The sequence below is a fragment of the Phasianus colchicus genome, chromosome 5 (genome assembly GCF_987193195.1).
Source record: "Phasianus colchicus chromosome 5, bPhaCol1.hap1.1, whole genome shotgun sequence".
In the NCBI taxonomy this organism is placed as follows: domain Eukaryota; kingdom Metazoa; phylum Chordata; class Aves; order Galliformes; family Phasianidae; genus Phasianus; species Phasianus colchicus.
This window is the reverse complement of record NC_143440.1, coordinates 17,003,936-17,025,669: the sequence shown is the minus strand read 5'-3', so window position 1 is coordinate 17,025,669 and position 21,734 is coordinate 17,003,936. Positions and strand designations below refer to the sequence as shown.

At 45.6% G+C, this 21,734-nt stretch overlaps 2 protein-coding genes and 1 long non-coding RNA gene across 7 annotated transcripts in view; 2 read left to right on the top strand and 1 right to left on the bottom strand.

Annotated features, from left to right (window-relative positions):
- The window catches only part of HRAS (HRas proto-oncogene, GTPase), a 35,214-nt gene extending 31,948 nt beyond the window's left edge, over positions 1-3,266 (bottom strand). The window contains exon 1 of one of the 2 annotated variants that reach the window (XM_090140674.1): positions 2,920-3,266. The gene's annotated coding sequence lies outside the window, so the exon portion shown is untranslated. The remainder of the gene's footprint in view (positions 1-2,919) is intronic. The other variant, XM_031609016.2, reaches the window with a different exon arrangement.
- Positions 3,267-3,557: 291 nt separating this feature from the next.
- LOC149917770 (uncharacterized) lies at positions 3,558-6,053 on the top strand. Its single transcript, XR_016467242.1, has 2 exons — positions 3,558-4,419; positions 5,210-6,053. It is a non-coding gene; the product is annotated as an uncharacterized LOC149917770 (long non-coding RNA).
- Positions 6,054-20,647: 14,594 nt separating this feature from the next.
- Positions 20,648-21,734, top strand: part of LRRC56 (leucine rich repeat containing 56) — a 65,483-nt gene continuing 64,396 nt past the window's right edge. For 2 of the 4 annotated variants that reach the window (XM_090140662.1, XM_090140663.1), the window contains exon 1: positions 20,653-21,664. The gene's annotated coding sequence lies outside the window, so the exon portion shown is untranslated. Of the gene's footprint in view, positions 21,665-21,734 lie in introns of all 4 variants that reach the window. The other 2 variants (XM_090140664.1, XM_031608953.2) reach the window with 2 other exon arrangements.

The window sequence follows — 21,734 nt, the reverse complement described above, 5'->3', positions numbered from 1 at the left end:
GCCCCCTTCTCCCCAATCAATCTGGCTTCAGGACTACGTGCTGCCAGGACTGCTCACTATAGCAGTGCATTCAAAGCATTTCACATGACAGAGGAACGGTGTGACTTCGTTCATTTCAGTGGAGACCTTTCCTTCCTAGTACGAGGGGGTATTATCATGTAATTCCTGTACTTACAGCAGAAAAGTATAACATATTTCAATTAGAAGGCATATCAGTTGCATGAAAATATAAAAACAGGTCTGCCATTTGATGCTGGTCATTCTCTTAGAATACAAAGACAGTAGATTATTCAGTCAAAATGGAAATTGAAAAGGCATAGGGAGAGCACAAGCAAAAATAAGTGCTGGAAGAACACTCCAGAATTGCAGAAACACCCTTCTCACAACAGCCAGAATGCCAGGCAGAGCAGCACTGCTGCTGAGCAAACATCTTCATACAGTTTCATACAGTCACTGGGTTTAGTTCAGCTGGTGACAAAGAGTTAAGTCAAAATCTCCACCAAGGTGGAGTAAAAGGGGAAGATGCCTAATTCAGACCCAAAAAGCTCAAAAAGAGAGTCTGAAAAATAAGGCAAATGAAAGGAAAACCATGATATAGTGAGAGATAACAGTATAGGGAGAAAGAAAAAGGGGAAGGAAAAAAATAAGTGAAGCAGATACTGAGAATGGCGCAGGAAAAGAGAAACATGAAAAAATAGAATGAAAATGAGAAAGACAGTGAGAGAAAGAGGAATGGGATGGGACAGAGCAGCTGACCAGCACTTAGCAAATGTCATTTGTTTAATCTCATCGTATTTGTCAAATAATTTACTTGATTAATATTCCTTTTTGGACTCCAATGAGCCGTAGAGCTGATGAAATACCATTCTGTACAATTAAAAGCATTGAATACATTCGGTTCCTACTGATATTAATCTAATAATACATCTATCTGCTGGCTCTAAGTTTACACTTAAAAAAAAAAAGTTAAATACAAAGCTGATAATAAATTACAATTAGGTACAAGTGCTTGGGTACAACCGTGCTGCTCTTCTGGGCTGCCCAAAGCAGAGCAGCACAACATGCCTTGAAAGATGGCAAGCTGGGGCCTGGCTAGCATTCCTGCCTCTTCCCTTCTTCATCAGGAACTCTACACAGGGCAGCCTTTGCCTCGGTTTTTACTGTGTTGATTTTTCCCTCAGGTTCAACTTCAGAAGGCTCTTTTCACTCAGAAGCATGAAGTTTTGGGTCTTAATGACAAACACTGTTGACAGCCCAGCCTGGATGAGTGGGAAGGCTGGAGGGCATCCATGCTGTCGGGCTGTCATTTTGGGAATTAGATGTTTGGAAGCTGCACTTCACCTCCCCAAAAGGTCAGGGAAGTTTGGTGGAAGACAGCGATGTGGCGAACGGTGCTTCAGTACTGCTGCTCTCCCAGGGAACACTTCCTGAGTGCCAGCAGCCTGCTTCACTGCTTCTCAGGAGAGCCAAGAAAAGAAATCAAGCTGCAGCTGTCAGCCTGCTTCTTCCTCTCTGGTTCAACAGCACTGTAAGAGTCCTCTCCCGACGGTTTGTGCATAGAACCTCTTTCAGAGCTTCACGGCATCCCCTTTCAAGCGACTCTCAGAGCCCACAAAAGAGCCTCCCTTAGGCCTTTGGTCTTGTTTCAACATGGCACGAGTGTGACCCCAAATGAGGTCATTATTGCTAATTACCAGATCACTTAACACAAACACAGAAGGTATGACCACACCAATGTTCACATGGAGATCCAGAGGCTGTGCTGACAGCACCCACCTGGCACAGCCCAGCAGTGACAGCAGCCAGCCTGCAGGCCCACCAGCAGGCTGAACTGGGAATTCCCTCAGCTCTGTTCCACCCTGCTGCTGAAACAGCGCCGTTTGCACGCTGTTAATCAGACCGGGACCGCACTGGAGGAGTGGGCTGCAATGCCTGGCCACATGAAGGGGGGACTGACGGCTTCACAGCCGCAGCTCTGTCACAAGCACTGGGCAAACCACGTAAGCTTTCATTCTCCGGCTGCAAAACCAGAGCGCTTCAGGGCTCTGCAAGGATAAATACATCAGCAATTCTAACCAAAGCAGCGCCCGTATCCCCTCATCCCTGATGGCTCGGGCTGCAGCAGGAAGAGTGGCCTCAGCACGGCCCCGCGCTGGCACAAGCAGTCAGGGTGAGCGCATCCCTCCCTGCTCTCCCGCACAGCGCTGGTGTCCGAGGCGCGCAGTTCTGTGCGCGCTTGTGTCAGGCTCTGCAGAGGAGCGCAGCCTGCGGGAGCTTGCGCCTATTGGGCACCGCCGGGAGTAACTGCACGGAGCGACGGAGACAACTTCAGGTACGGAACAGCGCAGCTCTTCCCAACGCTCCAGCCTCCATCCGCCCTTCTCCAGGCGCCCCGCAGCTCGCGGCTCCCCTCGATTCCTCACCGGCTCTTTTGTCTACGGCCGACCGAAGCCCATCCCGCGCGGATGCGGGCGGGCCGAGCCTCCCTCCCGTCCCGCAGAGCCTCCTTCCCACCGGGCCGCCCGCGGGCTCCTCCCCGCACGGGTGCAGCCGCGCCGCAGCGTCCCTCGGAGGAAGGCAAGCGAAGGGAGGCGCCGGCGGCCTCGCAGCCGCACGCCCCGCGCTCCGCCACCTGCGGGCCGCCCCCGGCCCGGGCACCGCCCGCAGCGCGCCGCGAAGGCGGGGACGGCCCCGCGGTGGGGTGCGGGGGGGGCAGCGCGGGGCGGAGGGAGGCGGCGGCGGAGCCGCGCAGGTGCCCCCGCTCCCCGCGGCGCGCTGCCCGGGGCCGGGCCCACCCGCAGAGTGGCGGCGCGGAGGGGCGAGCAGGCGGGGCCGCCCGGTGCCCCGCGAACAGGTGGGCGTGCGGCTGCGGCCGCCCTGTGCCCCCCGCCCCGTCCCGTCCCGTCCCCGGTCACTCACCCGGGCGGGATGCGCGTCCTGCGGAGGGCGGCGGAAGTTTGCGGTGGAATAGCGCTGTTTTGCGTTTGGTTTGGGTTTGGGTTGTTGGTTTTTTTTTCCCTCCTCTCCGGGGGAAAAAAAAAACAAACTCGACCACCGAATCGAGCGATCCCCCCCCCGCCCCTCCACCGCCCGGGGCTTCCCGCCGCGCTCAGCCGTGCGTCGGACCGGCGGCGAGGTGAAGTTTCCACCGCGGTGGCGGAGGCTCCCCCGGCGTGCCGCGCCCGCCCCGCATTGGCACCGGGCGCCGGGGCGCTCCGTGCCGCCGCCGCCGCCCGGACAATGTGCGTGCGGGGGGAGCGCAGCGGAGCGGGAGCGCGCCCCGCCGGCGGCCGCGGCACACGCCCAGGCTGCCGGCCCCGCCCCGCCGCCACTCACGGCCGCCCGCCGGCCCTGATAGGCGGCCCCCGCCGCCGCCGCCCTCCGGGTGGGCTGCGCCGCCCGTCAATCGTCCGCCGCGGCCCGCCCACCCGCGGCCTGGCTGTGGGGCGGTGGCGCTGCGGCCGGCCGGCCTGTGGCGCTTGGGGCCTGTCGCCGACGCGCCGCCTGCGGGGGGCTCCGCGGGCGGCCCCGCGGGTGGGGCGCTCCGGCTGCCACGGGGCTCCCCTGAGCCTCCTCTCTCCTGACTGAACGCTCCCAGTTCCCTCGGCCGCTCCCCGTCGGACTTGTGCTCCTGACCCTTCTCAGTTTCGTTGCCCTTCTCTGGACACGCTCCGGCGCCTCGATGTCTTTCTTGTGGTGAGGGGCCCCGGACTGAACGCGGGGCTCGAGGTGCGGCCCCGCCAGTGCCGATCAGCACAGTGCTCCCGCTGGCCGCACTGTTGCTGATGCGTGCCCAAGCTTTGAGGCAGGACTGCAGAATATGGCTCCAAATAAAGTCTGCGCTCCTGGTACTGCAGAAACGCTGTTCGCTCTGATGCAATTCTCAACCACATCACCACTACTGATTGTTTCCATTAGAGAGGTATCTGCCAATCTGAAAATGAATCTAGAAGCCATTGTTCTAGATACTGCCGTTGACACAGTAAAAAGAAAGCTCATGCCCTGCAGAGCTCAGGGCTGGAACAGATGAAGCAAGCTGTGAGGACACCTGCCGAGAAGCCGTGCAGGTTTTTTCAGGTCTCACAGACTGTTGCAGCAGCACAAACGAACCTGCTGGAGCACTTTCTATAAGCCGGAACACAAACAGACAGGTCCGAACAAAGAGGACGAAGCTTCAGCTTACCTTGAGAATGTTTGCTGGCTTCTAACAAGACCTCCTGCTTCGGAACAACCTCTCTGTTCTCCACAAAGCCAAGAAGAGCGGCTTGCAGAAACACGGCATCTCTCCCATGCAAGCCAGCAGCAGCAGCACGCACAAAGGTGATGGGTCTCTTCACAGGCAGGCACACGTACGCACGGCGCACCGCCTCTCTGCACTGCCTGTCTCATCTTGTCTTCACCCTTCTAGGGAGCAGGCAGGTACTGGAGCATACAGGCATCTTGCATTTTGCACCCTGCAAGCAAGCTTCTGTTTCTCAGTACCTAAGTGGCCCAGGACTGATCAGAGAGCAAAAGACCCAAATAGGTAGGATAATCGATGAGTGTAGTAGACGAAGCACTCAGAGAGCAGTGATGCACTGTCATAGGCTGCCCAGAGCAGCAGTGGATGCCCCGTTCCTGGAGGCATTCAAGGGCAGGATGGATGGCACCTGATCTACTGAGTGCCTTGCCTACAGCAGGGGGATTGGTGTTGGGTGGACTGTAAGGTCCCTTACAACCTCATGCATTCTGTGATTCCATGAAAGCTATGGGTGAACCTCATGCTTCTTGGACTTCTCATTAGCCTACGAGTAGCAGGAGGCACCAGAAGAAGGGACTGAAGCTGCCTCTTGTTCATTCTTCAGTGCTGTGATCACATTAGGACATAAGATACCTGAGGACTACTTGTTGTTGGCAGGCTGCTGAAAGACAGTGGCAGAATCGTCTATTGGTGACTCATAACCACACATAGGGGTTGATGACATAAACTTGTGAGGACACAGAGAGTGATATATCTTAAGTATGCCTGACATTACCACCCCCCATCCCTTTTTTGATAAAAAGACAAAATGCTGGTATAAGGTGTTGCTGCAGACAGCATAGATCCATTGCTTTTGGCAAAGCTAGACAGATTTACACTTGCTGAGGATATAGCTCATTCTGTGCAGAAAAAATCATTCTTCCTGGTCACATACTTCTTTTTTTTTTTTTTTTTTTTTTTTTTCTACAGGGGAATACTTCTAGAAGACAGAACCCTCTTATTTAAGCACAGGAGCAATGCCACAGCAACAGCAGTGCAAATTGCACCACAGATCAGCTGGCAAGGTTGTTCATTCTGCTAACAAAACTCCCCCAGTTCATCCTTTGATATCTCCAGCAAACTCCTCTGCCCACCCACAGCTGCCCAGTGCAGCTCCTGTGCTCTACGGGAAACCTCAAGGCAGGTGCAGAGAAATATGTACCTCTAGAAATGCTGCAGTGGTACTAACTATTGCAAGTCTTTCTTGTTGGAAAAGGAACACTAGTCTAACTCTGGGCCCACTGACACACAGTGCAATAAAAAGGAAATGGGAAGAGCATCACAAGATCTTACTGCCACACTAACGTTGTCAAAACCAAACCTGCAGTGGGGTTGAAAGCTGCTCTGTCAGTCCAATGCCTCAGTTTTAACTCATCATCTTCACCAAACTGTAGCATGCATGTAGGAGGCCATAACTCATGGACTTCCTTCTCCCATCTATAGTCATGTGACATTTTAAAACAGCAGTCTAAATTCAGCCCTGGAAAGATACGTTACTGATTTCTGTAAGTGCTGTGACCCCCCCAAAAAATTCCTTGACGTTGTCATTTCCTCTTCAATCTTTGCAAGAAGGAGGTTAGTGTGACATGAAAACATACAAACACAAGTTTGTAAAATTGAAACTCAAACAACTGAACTCACTCATCAGGTCAAGGCTATCCCCAGAAGTTTTTGAGATCTTAATCTTTTTTAGAGGTTTCTCTAGTAAGACCACGCAGGTCATTGCCAGCTTGAACTCAACTCTCTTTTGCCCTTAAAAAAAAAAAAAAAATAATAAAGAAAGAAAGAAAAGAAAAAAAAAGAAAGCTTCTTGTGATCATCAATATCACCAGCAAAGCAAACACCTGCACTTTCATAGCTTCACAGGGATATCTGAACACATCCAAATTTTGCTCTCAGCAAAAATATCTGCATGAAGGCCAGCTGAAGAGTATAAGTTCTCAGTAGGCAGAGGGCAGATGAGTGGTGTCAGGTTCCTTTTGTTGTTTTCCTGTGTCTTCTGTTCTTTTGCCATATCCACAATCTCACCTAGCTGTGTCCTAATTACACAGAGTACTTCCTGGTTCCTTCTGTGCCTTTTGTGCTGTCTCTACGTTCACATAGTCTGTTGGTCTGTTTTTCTGGATGCGTTTTCTTTCTCTCTGTAATTGAAACTTTCTTGAAGCGTTCAGAAGGAAGATTGTATCAGTGTGCTCTCCATATCATTATCTCTGAGAGCATGCTGAGAAAAGCAGAGATTCTGACGTGCTTTCCCACAGCACCATATTCTTCATGATTATTTAATTTATTCCTTCTGCAGACGCACCAGGCTCAATAAGCCTTCAGGTACTTCTGAGCTGGGATGCTGTTCTTGCTCATCTCTTCCTGAGCTTCAGGGATAAGTAGTGTCAAGGCAGAAAGAAAACTGATACATGACAGAATTTTAAAATTTTGAGTTTTCTAGAGGGTGCAAATTGTTTCCTCTTAGAGCCTGATAGTGCAACACAAGTAACTTGCCATGGCAACCTGCTTATGAGACAGAAAAAAAGTGAGCACCTCCAGGTGCTTTGTTACTGTAGCAAGGGAAGAGGCTGAGACTTTATCCTTTTTGGTCACCATTGAGCTGCACACCATCTAGATAACCTGTCAGTAGAAGTTGATGTTGTATTTGATGCAAGCTAGCTGATGTGTGAGCCTCTTTGATACTTGGATCAAAACTGAAGTGCGGTCAGAAGGAAAGAAGGAAGTGCTCAGAAGAATTGAAACAAAGCTGGATTCTCAGAAGCACAAGGCCTAATCCATATCCGCAACAAGCTGACGCAACTCTGCAGATGCCAGTAAGAGACAAACCGTTTTCTACAGAAATTAATTTGGCTTCCATTCTCTGGCAGTCTCTGTTCTTTTCCCAATTTCTTTCAAGAAAACTCAGCTCTGCAGATCTGGGAGTATTCTGGAGTTATCTGGGACAGAAGATGGCATAGGCTAGTGGAGTCTGTGTTCACATCTGTTCTCTTTACAGAGATGCTTTTGGGAAGGGCAGACTTCCTGGCAGCTTACTTGTATTAGTGAGAGAACTGAGAAAAGGCAAAGTGAAGTGGTTAAGGACAGCGAGAGGAAACCTTCCTAAGTGTCACTGTGCAAGGAGAACAAAACTCATCTCTGTTAGCTCAGAAAAGGACAACTGTGGAAGCTGCTATATGTGCAATCATTCCTAGAAGCCAGTGTGCTTAAGGTAGGCTCATTTGTTAAAAATTAACAGGCCTAGAATAAATACAAAATGTTAGCTTTACACCCAAACTGGAAAGGATACCTTCTGGAGGACAGTCTTCAAAAGTGAAAGAAAAACAGAAAGTTTCTTAATCCTTAGGCTACTGACGTGAGCTATAAGTAACATTGCTCCCATTGTGCAATGTAATAAATATGTGCTTTCCCTTTTTGCTTTAAAAAAACTCTATCCCAGTTAATGTTTAGCTTGTTGATATAGTATATCAACATATATCAATATATAAAGTATTTTGGTATAGCATAGTTGATATAATGGTGAAAAAGTGGTAAACAGTGAGGAATGGCAACCAGCCTTTTGGGCTGAATTTACAGGTAAGACTGCTGTGGCTCCTGGACCATCTTTGTCTAACTTCCCAGTGAGGCTGTAGAGAAAATACTACTAGATCACAAGCCCCAGCAATATAATGGCTTGGAAAGCAGCCTCTGAGAGAAGCTCTTAATGTATCATATAAATCTATACAGGGATGCAAGGCTATAGCTTACTCCTGACAATGAATTGTTACACTGTGAGTGACTGTCTAGAGAAATACGATGGGGGAAATCGGAGTCTACTGCAGCACTAAGAAGCCATGAGGTAAATGGAAATCACTGATTACAAAAAAAAAAAAAAAAAAAAAAAAAAAAAAAAGCATGCTAAAACTATCCTTCACTATAATTTACTATAATTTGTAATTTCTACAATGTCTTTTAGAGAATGGGAAAGGTATGTCAGTTTATCCTTACTACATGTTGCACTGAAAGAGGCACAGCCACAACAGATGTCATCAATGCATACCATCATCCCAAGGGTGTGGGGCTCACAGAAATACCTAAAACATGGAACAGAAGTGCAACTGAGAGACGACACAGAGGAAAAAAAACAGTGAATCCTGGGATCGTTATGTTTTTAAAGACAGATGCTGAGCAGAACTGGAGTGATTTCCTGTAGTAATCAATTAACCAAACCCTGAATTAATTCATCAACCCTCAATCAACTGACAAAACCTTCCACTCATACTATCTCCAAAAATATGACATTGCTTCAGGGGACCCAGCCAGTGAGTGAGCCCACTTTGTTTTTAAACCTGAAAATAACAGCATTACGGATGGATTAAATTCTACTAAATAAAGCACTGAAGCTTCTTTTAACTGAACCATTTGAAAACATTGCAGAAAATCCTGGTTAGCTGTAGCAAAATCATCAACCTTGGAGAGTACTGTAGTCCATGATAGGATCTTTCTAATCATGGATTTCTTGTTTGAAATAAGCACAAAAATTCACACAGCACCTTGCCAGGTGCCTGACCCAAGCCCCCCAGAGCTAGAGAAAGATTCCTATTGACTGAATTGATTTTGCTGCCAGTTGGATTTGATCAATTATAAACTGAATATAGAAACTCACAGACATGAGATGTTCTGGTGTCATAGAAGGTAAAGGCTTTGTAATCACTGCTTGTTTTCTGCTGTCTAAAACACTAACAACTGCAGATTCTTGTTTTATATGTAAAAAAACAACAGCAATTCCCACCCAAAAGTGGACATAATTAAAAGTCTGGTCTGTTCTAATCAGCCAGTCTCCTCATAGAGATACCTGTAGGAGTAAGAATCATATCTCCCTTATACATGATATGCAGTAGTTGATAATGTGAGACCCTCATCTGTGAGGACAGTGGGGTATCTGGACTTCACATTCTGCTGGTGGAGGGAGGGATGGGATATAAATCTGACATTTAAGTTTGACACTAATGAGAAGTAGTGTTGCTCTCTTCAATGGTGGCCCAGTTTGAAACACACTGCCTTCTACAGTAAGTGCCCCCTATGCTCCAGCAGGTGTTTGCTCAAGTTCCTAGCAAATCTTTTTGAGTTTTGTGTTATTTCACAAGTGCTGTAGCTGATCACTCGATGAGTTTGGAGCCCGAGATACTTAGAAACGATACAGATTCCTTCACCAAATGGTCCCTCCAGATGAGGGTGAACAGAGTTAATAAGTATCCCATGTCCACTTCCACTCAATCCCAGGCCTCCCCAGGGCCAGCAAAGGTCAGATGGGGTGGGAGGTCTGGTAAGGTAAGAATCCGCAAGTTAAGGGCCATGCTGATTTCCTGGCAGTGGTTTGCTGGCATGAGCTCAAGAGCTTTTGCTTGCTGTCTGCTTCTGTCAAATGTCAATCATTCTCTTGGAGCCTGATCGTCAGATCACCGTACACAAAGGGAGGTTCTTACCCTCACCTTCATACAACAGCAGCTCAGGTCTCTGAGAGCAGAAAGCTGTATTTTTTAACAAGCCCTCACGATACTTAGTCCCCTTGTGATTGTCCTTTTCAAACTCTTCAGAGAAGTTTGAACACTCGCACACCAACAGTTTCTTTTTGGGACAGCTCGGATCACTTACTGTGTTCTGGGTCACTTGTGCTGACAGGAGCCGGTCTTCCAGGCATGGAAAGCAGTTGGGTTGCTAAGGGATGTCTTGCTTTCTCTGTCATTTCTGCATTCACTGATGTGTGACAGATTTATCTTTGTGGAGTTCAAGGCTTCCCTATAGCAGATGAGTTTGTATCTGAGACCATTCTATATTTTCCTGGAGGACAAACTAAAACTATTCTCACTTCTTTAAAAAGAATATTTTTACTCAATTAGTACAGAATTTCTTCCCCTCTACACTGTGGAACAGTTGTTAACTACGTCTGTTTCTCAGAGATTTCAAAGTGTTGCACAGCATGCAACCACAGTAAAACTAAGTAGAATTAATGACACTGGTGTTTGTTCAGTTAAAGTACTAGTTTCTTTTCCTCTGATTGCTTTTTAATGTGCCAGCTGCACTTTGTCTCTTGCCCTGCCATGCTTCCCTCCTTCTCATCATCAGACTCAAGCCTTTTCTTTCCTGCCATGTCCTTCATTGATTTCTGTTTTTCCATTTTCTATAAGGAAGAAGGAACGGGCTGCCCAAGGAGGCGGTGGGGTCACAGTCCCTGGAGGTTTCAAGAAGAGGATAGGTGTTGCATTGCATGACATGGCTCAGTGGGCATGGTGGGGATGAGCTGAGGGTTGGACTAGATGATCTTAGTGGTCTTTCCAACCTTAATTATTCCATGATTCTGTGATTAGGAGCCCTGAACCTCGATTCCCAGACCTTCTACAAGGTTTCTATATCATGATGGCCTAAGCAACTTGTTGCAAATTTCTTCTTTGGCCTCCAGCTCTTGACATTGCCTTTTCCACTCCCAGTGTACTTCTGCTGGGGAAATACTGAGACTGATGTACCATAACACCAATTAGAAGTGTGACGTGAGTCCAAGTGATTGACTGAATTTTAGCCATTGACTGTGAAAGCAAAATAAGCTAATGTTAATTTATGGATGTTGTATTAACGCCAAGAGTTTTCCCAGTCCTCATTAGCAATACACTTTGATAAGGGTAGAAAGTGTTAGCTATGGTTTCCCTTCAGTAAGCTGTTTAATCACCAGAGCTTACTGGCAGTGGGATTTGGGAGACTTACATGATCACAAAGTGTATTAAGAGTAATACAATACTCTCTAGCTTTCCTGTGATATCGCGTGGAGGAAAGAATGGATTCAGGGCTGCTCTGTTCCCTAATTTAAGAGGCTCTGGTGTGTTTCAGGCACTGTGTGGGGGCTGAGGGCTGGGCCAGAAGCTTCTGCCTTCATAGCCAAGATCTTCCTCGTTTTTAGGGGTGTACTTCTAACAGCTCTCCTGCAGCTATCAGCACATGCCAGTGGACTTGTTATAGCACGTTGAACGGCACATTCTTGCTGGCTCACTGGGGTCTGATCCAAAGCTTACTGCAGGCAATGAGGAAGATTCATAGACTTCTTCAGTGGCCTTTGGACTGCCCTGTGGACACAGAAGCATGATGACTGGTAAGTACATGCATGAGAGAACTCTATTTCACTCCAAAGAGATGGCAAAAGAGATTCTGCATTCCAAACCTGTACATCCTGGAACAGTAAAGCCAATATGAATCCTACTTAATAACTGACTCAAAATCACTTTCTCCCTCAGTTTCTGAATCATCTGCATCTCAGCCTTTTTGAGGTTCTTAGGTAATGGGATGAGAAGAGTGCTGCTTCTGCGGTCATTCCCACATGCACTGATTTCCAGTCACTCTTTTAAAATGCTCTCTATCACCGAGCAGCTCTCATGTAAAGATCTCAGACATGAAGTAATCCTTCTAGCATTTCTGGAGAAAAGCTAGCAGCCATTAAACCTGTTTTACAGGTGGGTGGGCTGAGCTCCAGTCTGACAGAGATCACAAAGCACATTTAAGGCCAAACTGCCTGAGCTGCCACATTCCCACAGCAGCGATGACCACTCAGGGGGAATATTAACCTCCTTTATTAGAGAAGAGTGCCCAGGCAGAGGGGAGGGCCACGCAGCCTGCTGCAGCTCCACTTGTGTACATGCACACATGACTACAAAGTAAATAAAACTAGCTGGCCTCGTGCCTTGAATCCAGGAGTCCCCAGAATGAAGCCTTAGTGTATGGTAAATCAGCATGCCGTGCTCAGCCCTTTGTGCTGAGCCATCAGACAGGTGGGAAGGTAAAGCTCAGGCCGGGTGCTCATTCCTGAGTCACCTTCTTCAGCATTTGTTATTGCCTAGCGTGTTAGCTTGCTGGATAATAAATGACTTCATTCACTGCAGCAGTGAGGACACTATTAAAAATTAACTCTGGCAAATGGTCTCGCATATTTTTCAGACAGAGGCAGACAAGGGAGAAGAGGAAAAGAGTGTTGTTGAAATCTGGTTTGCAGGAAGAGCAAGTGTTGAGTTTTTATTAATGTAGTTAGTTCAGGCTTCAGTTTAGTAAGTGCTGTTGTTGGCAATTGATGATCAAAATTCCAGAAGCTTAAGGAGCTTTGTAAGGTTAAAAACAATCTGAATAGAGAAGATGCAATAGACATATTTTAAGGGAGGTCAAAGAGTAAGATAAATGTGGATTACTTGTTTGCAGAAATAAATGATTTTATTACTTGGATGTTACTACCACACATGTGTAATGTGATCCATAAATGAAAAATGAACTTTCGCTTCAGATATTACACCATTTTCTCACACTACCACACTTATAACCATATACTATCTATGGTAGCATGCAGAGTATATTTACCAAAATGGAGAGCTTGCATTAAAAATTGGAGGGACTAGGCCAGCTTGCCGATAGATCCCTCATTTTTCTGTCTTCTCTTGCCTCCAGCACCCTCACAGTATCCATCAAATTGTCTCAAGACAATCCCAGGCTGCGTTTTAAGCAAATGTAGGGCTTGGGCAAGATGCCAACCTGCTAGGCTCAGAGCAGGGAGTTCTGCCTGTGTGCACCCTCCCACTCCCACCGCCTGCATGCTGCAATTCAGTGCAGGGGAGCTCAGCTTTCAGCTCAGCAAAAAATCACTCAGTGCTCCTTGCTCCCTTTGTGTCACTCAGAGAAAGGGATGCGATCTGAAGCTTGCTGGCACTGATATTAATGATCCCACTGATGACAGAATGTCTCTCTCGTTCTGAGAGCAGAAAAATGAACTTCAAGTCCATCACTAAACCTTATTCAGATGGCTTTGATATAGCAGCAAGCAGCATGCCCCCATCCTGAGCCCAAGGTTCCCAGAACATCTAACAGCTCAGTCCGTAGATGGCTTGATATCCGTGGGGAGGCTGGAGTGTAATATAAGCTGCACTGCCAGGTGCAGTGACTGTGCAGGCAAATCTGCCTGCTGGCTGCCACGCTTCTCCCAGAAGCATTTCACAGTTGCTGATATCATACTCTGTGCTGCAATATGATGGCACCTATTGAAGGGCCAGCGGGTGCTCTGCATGTACCAAATCACCTGCCTGTGTCTGTGTGCCACAGGTATTTGTAACCATTAGGGCTCACTGTGCAGGGAAGATGCTATAAAGTTCCTGCACAAGCAGGGTTAAGAATTTCCTGGCTGAAGGCACTCAGTTATTGCTGCGACCAAGTTGGAGACTTTTCCTACTCTAATCTCTTTCCTTACCTGTTGCATTCCAGTGGCTTGTGCACCTTCAGCATCTGCCTTCTGCGGAGCTAGCTGGTAAACAGTGAGCACAGCTGAATGGTGCACACCTGTGTTTCCACTGACACTAAAGGAAATGTGCTCTTTGTACTAGTTTAACCCTGTTAGCTAACCCTGACCTGTTACTGCAGAGAATAATCAACTGATTACTTAGAAATTAGCCAGCTGCCACTGTTTGATGTGCAAGATTACTGTGAATGGTTAATGAATGTCCCTGTGATAGCCCAGCTACTGCATGGCATCAGAAGTGACTGCTCTGGGTGCTCAGAGAAGGACAGGTTTGTGGTGATGTGTTATGAGTGCCCACATTTCACATCCCCACTTGGTAGTATTTTAGATGTGTATATCCATATTGGCCTCCAGTAAAAAACTAGCAGAGCCAAACATGGTACACAGATTAGCGCTCAGAGAGGAGCTGGATTCAAATTTTCCATTTTATTCTTGATTTTTGTGAAATGCTACTGAAACACATGAACTGCTCATCTCAGTGTATGGCATGAGTCACGTCTCAGCATCCTATTATATCAGACACAGTCATATATAAATCCACCATGGGTTTGCCCCCTTTATATTTTCCAAATGTTCAGATCCAAATTGGAAAGGAAATTGTCAAAAGCTTGTCTCTGTTGCTGACAGTGGTGGGCAGGTCTGGAAGTGCAAGGTCTTTGCTTGGGCTGTAGGAAGTGAGTGGGGATGAGTCACAGTATTGCAAGACAGTCCTACAGACAACAGTAGTTTGTAGTCATGAGATGCTTCCATCCTTATTTCTGTTTTCTGCGGCAGGGATCTGCACAGGCGGAATATTCAGCTCAGGAACTGGGAGTTTCTGATAAACCACTGCAGGGATTTACCCCAGGGTCTCTTTTACAGTGTTTCGAGTAAAGAGGATGCTGGGATGGAGTGTTTAGCTAACGGTGTAATCATGCAGTGATGAACTGCAGAGTTCACAGCCAAAGAACTGATCTGCAAGCAATGCTGGAGGCCCCACAGCAGACAGCATGTCACGTCCACTGCCACGTGCTGTATCCTTGAAAGCGGGTTGTCAGGTGGGGAGTTGGAGGTAGATGTGAGATTTGCATGGACTGTGATGTGTTCTGTGGTTCGATACTCTGAAATACCACCTGAGCAATTGTCTTTGTTTCACCTGGTGTGCTGAAATATGTAACAGAGCTAACTTGTACTGACAGCGTATGAAAAGTACAGGAGCATACCAATAATCCATCTTCTGTCAGCGCTAATCTAACTTAGCTGCTGGAATAACAAAGTACACAGTCCTTTTTCTGAGCATACATTATGCAAAATCAGAGCCAGGGCTGTAAGGAGCATATTTGGAATTCAAGCCTCTCCTGTCAGTTTTACAACATGGAAACATCCTTCCCTCTTTATAAGCATAGGCTTCCTTCTGCTAGCTAGTACTGATGGGGAAGTTATGCAATTCAGTGACCCAAATACAGACGAATCCCTAAGCTTTCCAAAAAGACTTCCAATGGGAAAGGGAACATGAGATCTTTAAATTTTAGGGAAAATCCCAGCATGGGATGGTGGTGAGTTGCCTTATTTTTCATTCCTGTGAAGCTCTTGCTGGACTCAGATTCAGGCTGTGCACTACAGAATGGAAAGCAGAAGCAGATGTATAGAGTCAAGGGTTCCTTTGACAGAGCAAATAGGAAGTCCAAGCCCAACCATTTTTGTCTTTGCTCAATTCATTCATCACAGCCAAGTCAAAAGCAAGCACAAATCGCTGAGTAGATTGTGGAGCTGAAATGCCCCAGGGACCATTTGGAATGGCATTTAAGGCAAAAGAAGCAATTTGGCTCTTTGTATGTGAGGATAGAGAGCCACATCTCCTCAGATACAGACACTAGGATGACAGAGGTGTGCATGGGAATGTTCAGGAGGGGTACACCGGGTTCATTCCAGCCCAAACGCAGCCTGCAGAACTGCCTGACAGCAAATCTACATGCTGGTTTCCTCCCTACACTGCTGGACACTATGTCCTGGGACTTGTGAAGTACTTTTGTCAAAGCTGTTGTTTGTAATGTGGCTTCTAACAGTGCTTTTGGGAGTGATGGCTGAAAGCCTGGGTGTACATGAGTTGCATGCAGAGTAAGCTTAAAACTTTGCAAAATAGTGCAAACAAGCAGTGCAATTGCCTGCAGACTGGTGCTTTGAACTGATTAATTTTTTTAAAAGGTCCAGTTTCTCCACTGCTTCACATTGTGTGTTGCCACACTGATGACAAGGGACTATAAACCTTTCTGATTTGGTGGCATTTTGTGGTGGCTTTGCACTAGCACAAAAAGCAAGCACACGCTGCAAAGCTGCTGCTTCACTGCTTGAAGACAACTCGATGAATTTCACAGCTAATGCCTGCCTGGCAAAACAGAACTATAAACACAGTGAGATCACAAGTTTTCCTCACACTGCAGAGAACAAGTGCTGCTCCTAAAAAGCTATGGCAAAACAGACATTGACCTTAAATTCTTTCCAACACCAGGTTTTCTCTTAGTATAATGTTGGAAACAAAGTTGTAACTCGGTCATTGACCGTGGAATTCATCCCAGAAGAAATGCAAAGACCACCAACAATGTGGACCAGGTGTGAATTATAAATAGCATCAACAAGAGGCCTTCGGTGTCCCAAGTGCATTAACTCCACAGCCAGCAGTATTCCTTTTATATTTTTATTGTAAGCCAACCATTTTTAAGCCATCTCAGTAAGACCACCTCTTGCTTGGGATTTGTGAACAGTGAAGACCCTAACTTAAATGAAACCTCTATAGTAGTGCTACAGTTTTTACAAGTTTTGTAACTATCAATTCTTCAGCTAAACTGATTGTCTGTATGCTGTAGGGTGGCTCTATATATGTCCTGTGCAGTGGGATAGCAGAAGGAAGAGCAGATGTGTGCAGATAACAACCCTGGGCTCCTCAACACTGGAAATGGGTTGTCAAAAAAGAAGAGGAGAAAGGTAGATGTCCTTGAGGAGAAGCACAAAGCAACGATCTTTATTTTATACACAGACATTTCAAGTTAATTTTGGTTCATCTTGAGTCATGAATGATATAAGCAAGGGAATTCAAGCATGTTTTCCAGGCTCTCAATATATACTTTTTTCATATTAAGAAAATTTTGTTTCCCTCTTCCTAAAATGGGTCAGGAGAGAAATCTTCTCCTTATTTATTTATTTATTTACAAATCTTAGTTAAACTAAGACAGAATTAGGAGATAAGCTCTGCTGGAATTAGGATGTTCTGACTTGTCATTTTAAGTTTTAATACAGTGCCCCATTTCACTTTCATTACTTCATGTCTTTCACTCTGATCAGTTGCCTCAACCACACATTAACACAGCCATTTCTGGGTAGAGTCACTTTGTCACAAACCAAATTCTGTCTTTCTAAAGCAATAATGCAAAGGGAAGAAAAAACCCACTAGGCTGGCATTGGCACTGGGGATTGCTTGAGTGTAAGTGGAATTCCATTGGAGTTTCTTCTTTGCAGCAGAGCTGAACCTGCTCAAGACTTAGGTTAATGAGACATCCCCACAGTACAAACCAGCAGCATCACATTTGAAGCTTGCTGTAAGTTTCCCTTTTCTCTAAGAAACCATCCTCTGTTGGAAGGTGCAGCTTGCTGCCTTTTATTGCTTTCCAGTCAATAGTAGGGACAAAGAAAAATCACGACTGCCAGTGTTTCACTGTGAGTTAAAATGTTCAAAAAATTTAGTTACTTTTTTTTTTTTTAGGTCTAGTTCAGCTTGAAAAGATACAGCTTTGTATGAAATGCCATATGTTGCCTGATGAAGCTTTCCTTTAAGGTTGTACTTTATGAATTTGCGTAAGCCTGTGAAAAGGAGCAAAAACAAATGCTTGGATCTGGTGAGTCAGAGAAAATGTTTTTTAACTGGATCATCTCACTGCCTTTTCTTTTCTTGCCAGATGCAGTTACAGCAGAATAAATTCAATTCACGGATTTCTGTCTTCCTCTGGATCTTTGGATCAGTTCTAACTCCCACCCAGCCTCATTCATTGCTTCTGATGATGGTATCCTGAGCACCTGCCGTGAGCAAAACTGTTCTTACATCATCTTACGAACACAGTGACTTCAAGCATGTGAAATCATGAGGTTAATACCATACCCAAGGCTTCAAACAAGGCCCTTTCCAGGGGTCTTGGCTGAATTTTTGAAAATGCCATGGTAATTTCTAGTTCTTGATCAACACAAGAATTACAAAGGTAGAAAGTATTCTGCCATACAGGAACATGAGAGAATGGTCCAGCAGAGCAGCAGTCTGAATGGGGGAAGTCAGAACCACAGCTTAAATTACTCTTACCTTAGTTTTGTTTTTGCTCTGTATAAAATGGTAGTGAATATATTTGTTCTACATTAGCTACTTGGGATAATAAGCTTTTGGAGGCACAGCTTTTACCATATCTGATGTATTTCACCTGCTAGTGTTTGCCACATTGACACCTTTTTTTGGTACAAAGTATGAAAAATTGAAAATCAAATCAGAATGGGGCAAGCCTGAAGATATCCCAAGTATGGACTAACAACCAAATTCCCATTCTTCTGCTTTCAATCCACATCATAGAATCATAGAATTGCTCAGGTTGGAAAAGACCTTAAAGATGATCGAGTCCAACCACAACCTAACCATACTACCTAAATAACTAACAACCCTCTGCTAAATCATGTCCCTGAGCAAATGTATAACACCGTGGCAGTAGTAGGATGGTTAATGAAAACTGAACTCAGAAATTGGAGTTATCCAGGGAGAAAGCAAAATTTCAGGAGTTTAATGCACTTTAATCTGGCACTGAGTAATTTTTGCCTTGATCTTAAAATCATCACATTTGGGATGATATAAAAATAGGGATTACACACACCCATCAGTCTGAACCTCAATAGCACATAATGTTTTAAAAGAAATTTTAACTGAAAGCATAATTAAAGACAATGGAAAACATAGCAGGAGTTTCCCAAGGGTGGATTACAGCCACCCCTTGTAATGGGGCTGGTGGGAAGAAAAGGTTGTGCTGAAACGGAGAACATTTGAAAGTCTGCAGTGAGAGTTCTTCTGGGCAATACTCATCTCTGTTTCTGTTATTGCCCTTTGAAAAAAAACACAGAAGCATGATAATGATGTTTGATAATGATTAAGCCACATCATCGGAGGAAGGCTGGAAAAAGGGGACAGAGTGATAAGAATAGAATAAAACATAGCGATACAAAGTGCAAGGTCACACACTTACTTACATACTGAAGTGGGGAGTCCCACTCTCCCAGAGAGGACAAAAACAGAGAGGAGCCTCATCTCAACAGCTTATGATTACAGATGACCAATTTGCTGTGACCTTGATAACGCGATCTCAGGATATACCAGGCATGGCATTTCCAGCAAGATAGGATAGTATATATTCCACCGTATAAGACACATGGAGTAAAGGATGCTATTCTGGTCACCTACCTTCAAGGAAAAAAAGCTAGAAAAGAAAAACCAGGGTGATAATAGAAATTGTGAGCTTGCCTCTAATGATGGAAGATTTTGAGTTTGGCTAGTATGACTTAGCAATATAAATGTCAAGATGTGATGAGGGCGGGCCCTATAAATATATCAGGAAAACAAATATCAGAGAGGAGTTATTTTTAGCTGGAAAATATTTTGGCAAAAGAACAGATAGGTATAAACCAGCAATAAATAATTACAGTCTATAATTTAGGAGGTCTGTAACAATCAGAGAGAGGCTACTAAGAGGAGGAAGAGGAGACTGGCAGGTATCTAAGTGACTTTGATGTGGTTACCTGCAGTACAATTGGATCCCCTAGCCAGAAAGCCCCTTCTTATCCTGTATTTCTAAGGTGTAGTGCAGCGTAATTCCTAAATGTTAATTATACAAGTATCAACAGCAGTTGGCACTTAATCAACAATATTTATTAGTAGGTAGTAGAGTGACTGGTTGCTTTTTGGATACACTGTGACTGGATAAAGCCTTAAGGACAGTTGTATCTCTTCTTCAGAAGACTCCAAAGGAATAGCATGTCTGATCAGGCTTGGTTTTCAGATAACGTTTTGCCTGATCCCTGTTCATTTGCATTGCATCAATATAATTAATCCAGTCTAACCTGTTCTAGTTCGTGGCACTCCTGCAATGGTGAGATCAAAATCAGGTCCAACATCTCTGACCGGGTACACCATTTGTTAGTACCATAATTTAAAGGTTTTAAACATCTTGTGGCAGAACTGCAGCATAACTGCTATAAAGCTTCATGTATGTACAACGTGATTCCTGGATAGAGATCACTTCAGCTCCATAGTTATTAATTCACAGGTTTCTCACTGACCTTAGCTCAGCTCTGGGAGCCGTGCCAGAACAATTACAGTAACTCTGAGCAGCGCAGGCATAAAGCTCCTGTATTTACTCTGAAATTGTGCCAGGTTTTCTCTGGCTCAGTGATGGAAAGATGCATTTCTTCTTTGATTAGTTTCAAATAGTTCAGCCTGGGTTGGCTATAACAACGTTATTTCATCAAAAAAATGGAGGAGAAATAAGCTACCATGCAGAGGCGTGCATACACTATGTACTAGCTGTGTAGATAACATTAAGAAAATGCAAGCTAAGAAGGGGGAAAGCAAGTCAAGGTGACTTGTTATCCAGAAAGTAAGTGACAAAGTTGGGAATGAAATTCAAGGGGAATATACTTCACTTGGTGTTGTTTTCACTGATCGTGCTGTCTTTGTGGAGCACGTTGAGGCCCACCTCCTTCCTTCCTACTAAGGTAGGGCAGCTGGAAGGCAGTGACACCAGGTGAAGCTGAGCATGCTCATCACTTGGGAAACACAGACCCCTGGTGATTTTCTCTGACGTTAATTGACTGTCAGACCTTGCAAGAGGGGAGGGAACACGTTTCCTGATCTGTGGTTTAAGGTAGTGTTTTCCAGACTCTGGTGTGAATTTCATTTTGTTGCAAAGGAAATGATGATGCAATCCTCCAGCAGCTGCTGTGCTTCAGCATCCTTGCAAAGGTACAGTACATATTTTGTGGGTATATGTATGTATGCAAGCTGCATATTCAAAACCCCCATTTCTCCTAACAGCAGGCAGGCCTTCAGGTCTCCCCTCCAGACCCACCTTCCTATCCCCAAAAGAAATACTACTAGGGGTTGCTCCCAGCAAAACTGAAGCAATCATCCTGAAAGCGAGCTCCTGAAAAATCAAGCTTTTAAGTGAGACTGCCGTGGGTGTGATCTCATTTTCCTACGTGCCAGATCTATGAGTCCTGTACCTAAAGTATGGAAAGGTTCCTCATAACTGCAAGTGAAATGGCAAGAGTAATGTTCTGAATGAGTATATTGTGATGAGTCTGAAAGATCAGGGAACGCGTGTCTTTGAATAGGTAAATCTAATTGATGAACACGAGTCTGATGATGGAATTAACCTGGTTTAATTAATTACTCCCTCTTGGCGGAGCTGCGAAAACTGACTGTACTGTGCTTCAGTCTTTTAGTTTTTAAAATCAATCACATTAAGGGAAAGTAAACAAGTTTGGTTTGGAGAATGGAAGAAGGGCTGTTATGTGCTTAGTTTATGTGGGTCTACAGATGCCCAGTGAGCTCTTGGGCTCCAGAAAGAAATGAATCCTGTATGCTAGCCTGTCCATGCTGGGGATGTATGTAGCAGCGATGGCTTCATGTCTTCATGCCCAAGCTCTTAGTTGAGCAGAAACAAACCATCTTGCCTAACATAGATGGGATGAAGATTTGCTTCAGGAAGCATATGGGAACTGTTGGGTCACAGCCTGAACCACTGATTGAGCACCTGGGGAAGACCCGGTCAGCCCTGGGAGCACAGGTGAAGGAAATTCAGCTGTGTTACCCCTCTTAGACCTCATTTAAGGGCTGACTGCCACTGGGGAAGGATCTCTGGTTGGGGATCTCTTCCTTGTGGAGTCTTTTCTGTAAGCCTAGCTCTTTGGGGGGTGGGTGAGCACCTTTACTTTTCCTTTGAAGTATGGTCTCACCCATGCTAGTCCCTTTGCTGTTACTCTTCTGTATTGCCCTTCCACCACCTTGATGTTTCCAGTTGTAACAGGAGGTCAGTATGGTTCGCTTGGGGATGCCCCAGAAGACCCCAACCTCCTGAAATCACTGTGTTCTTTATTCAT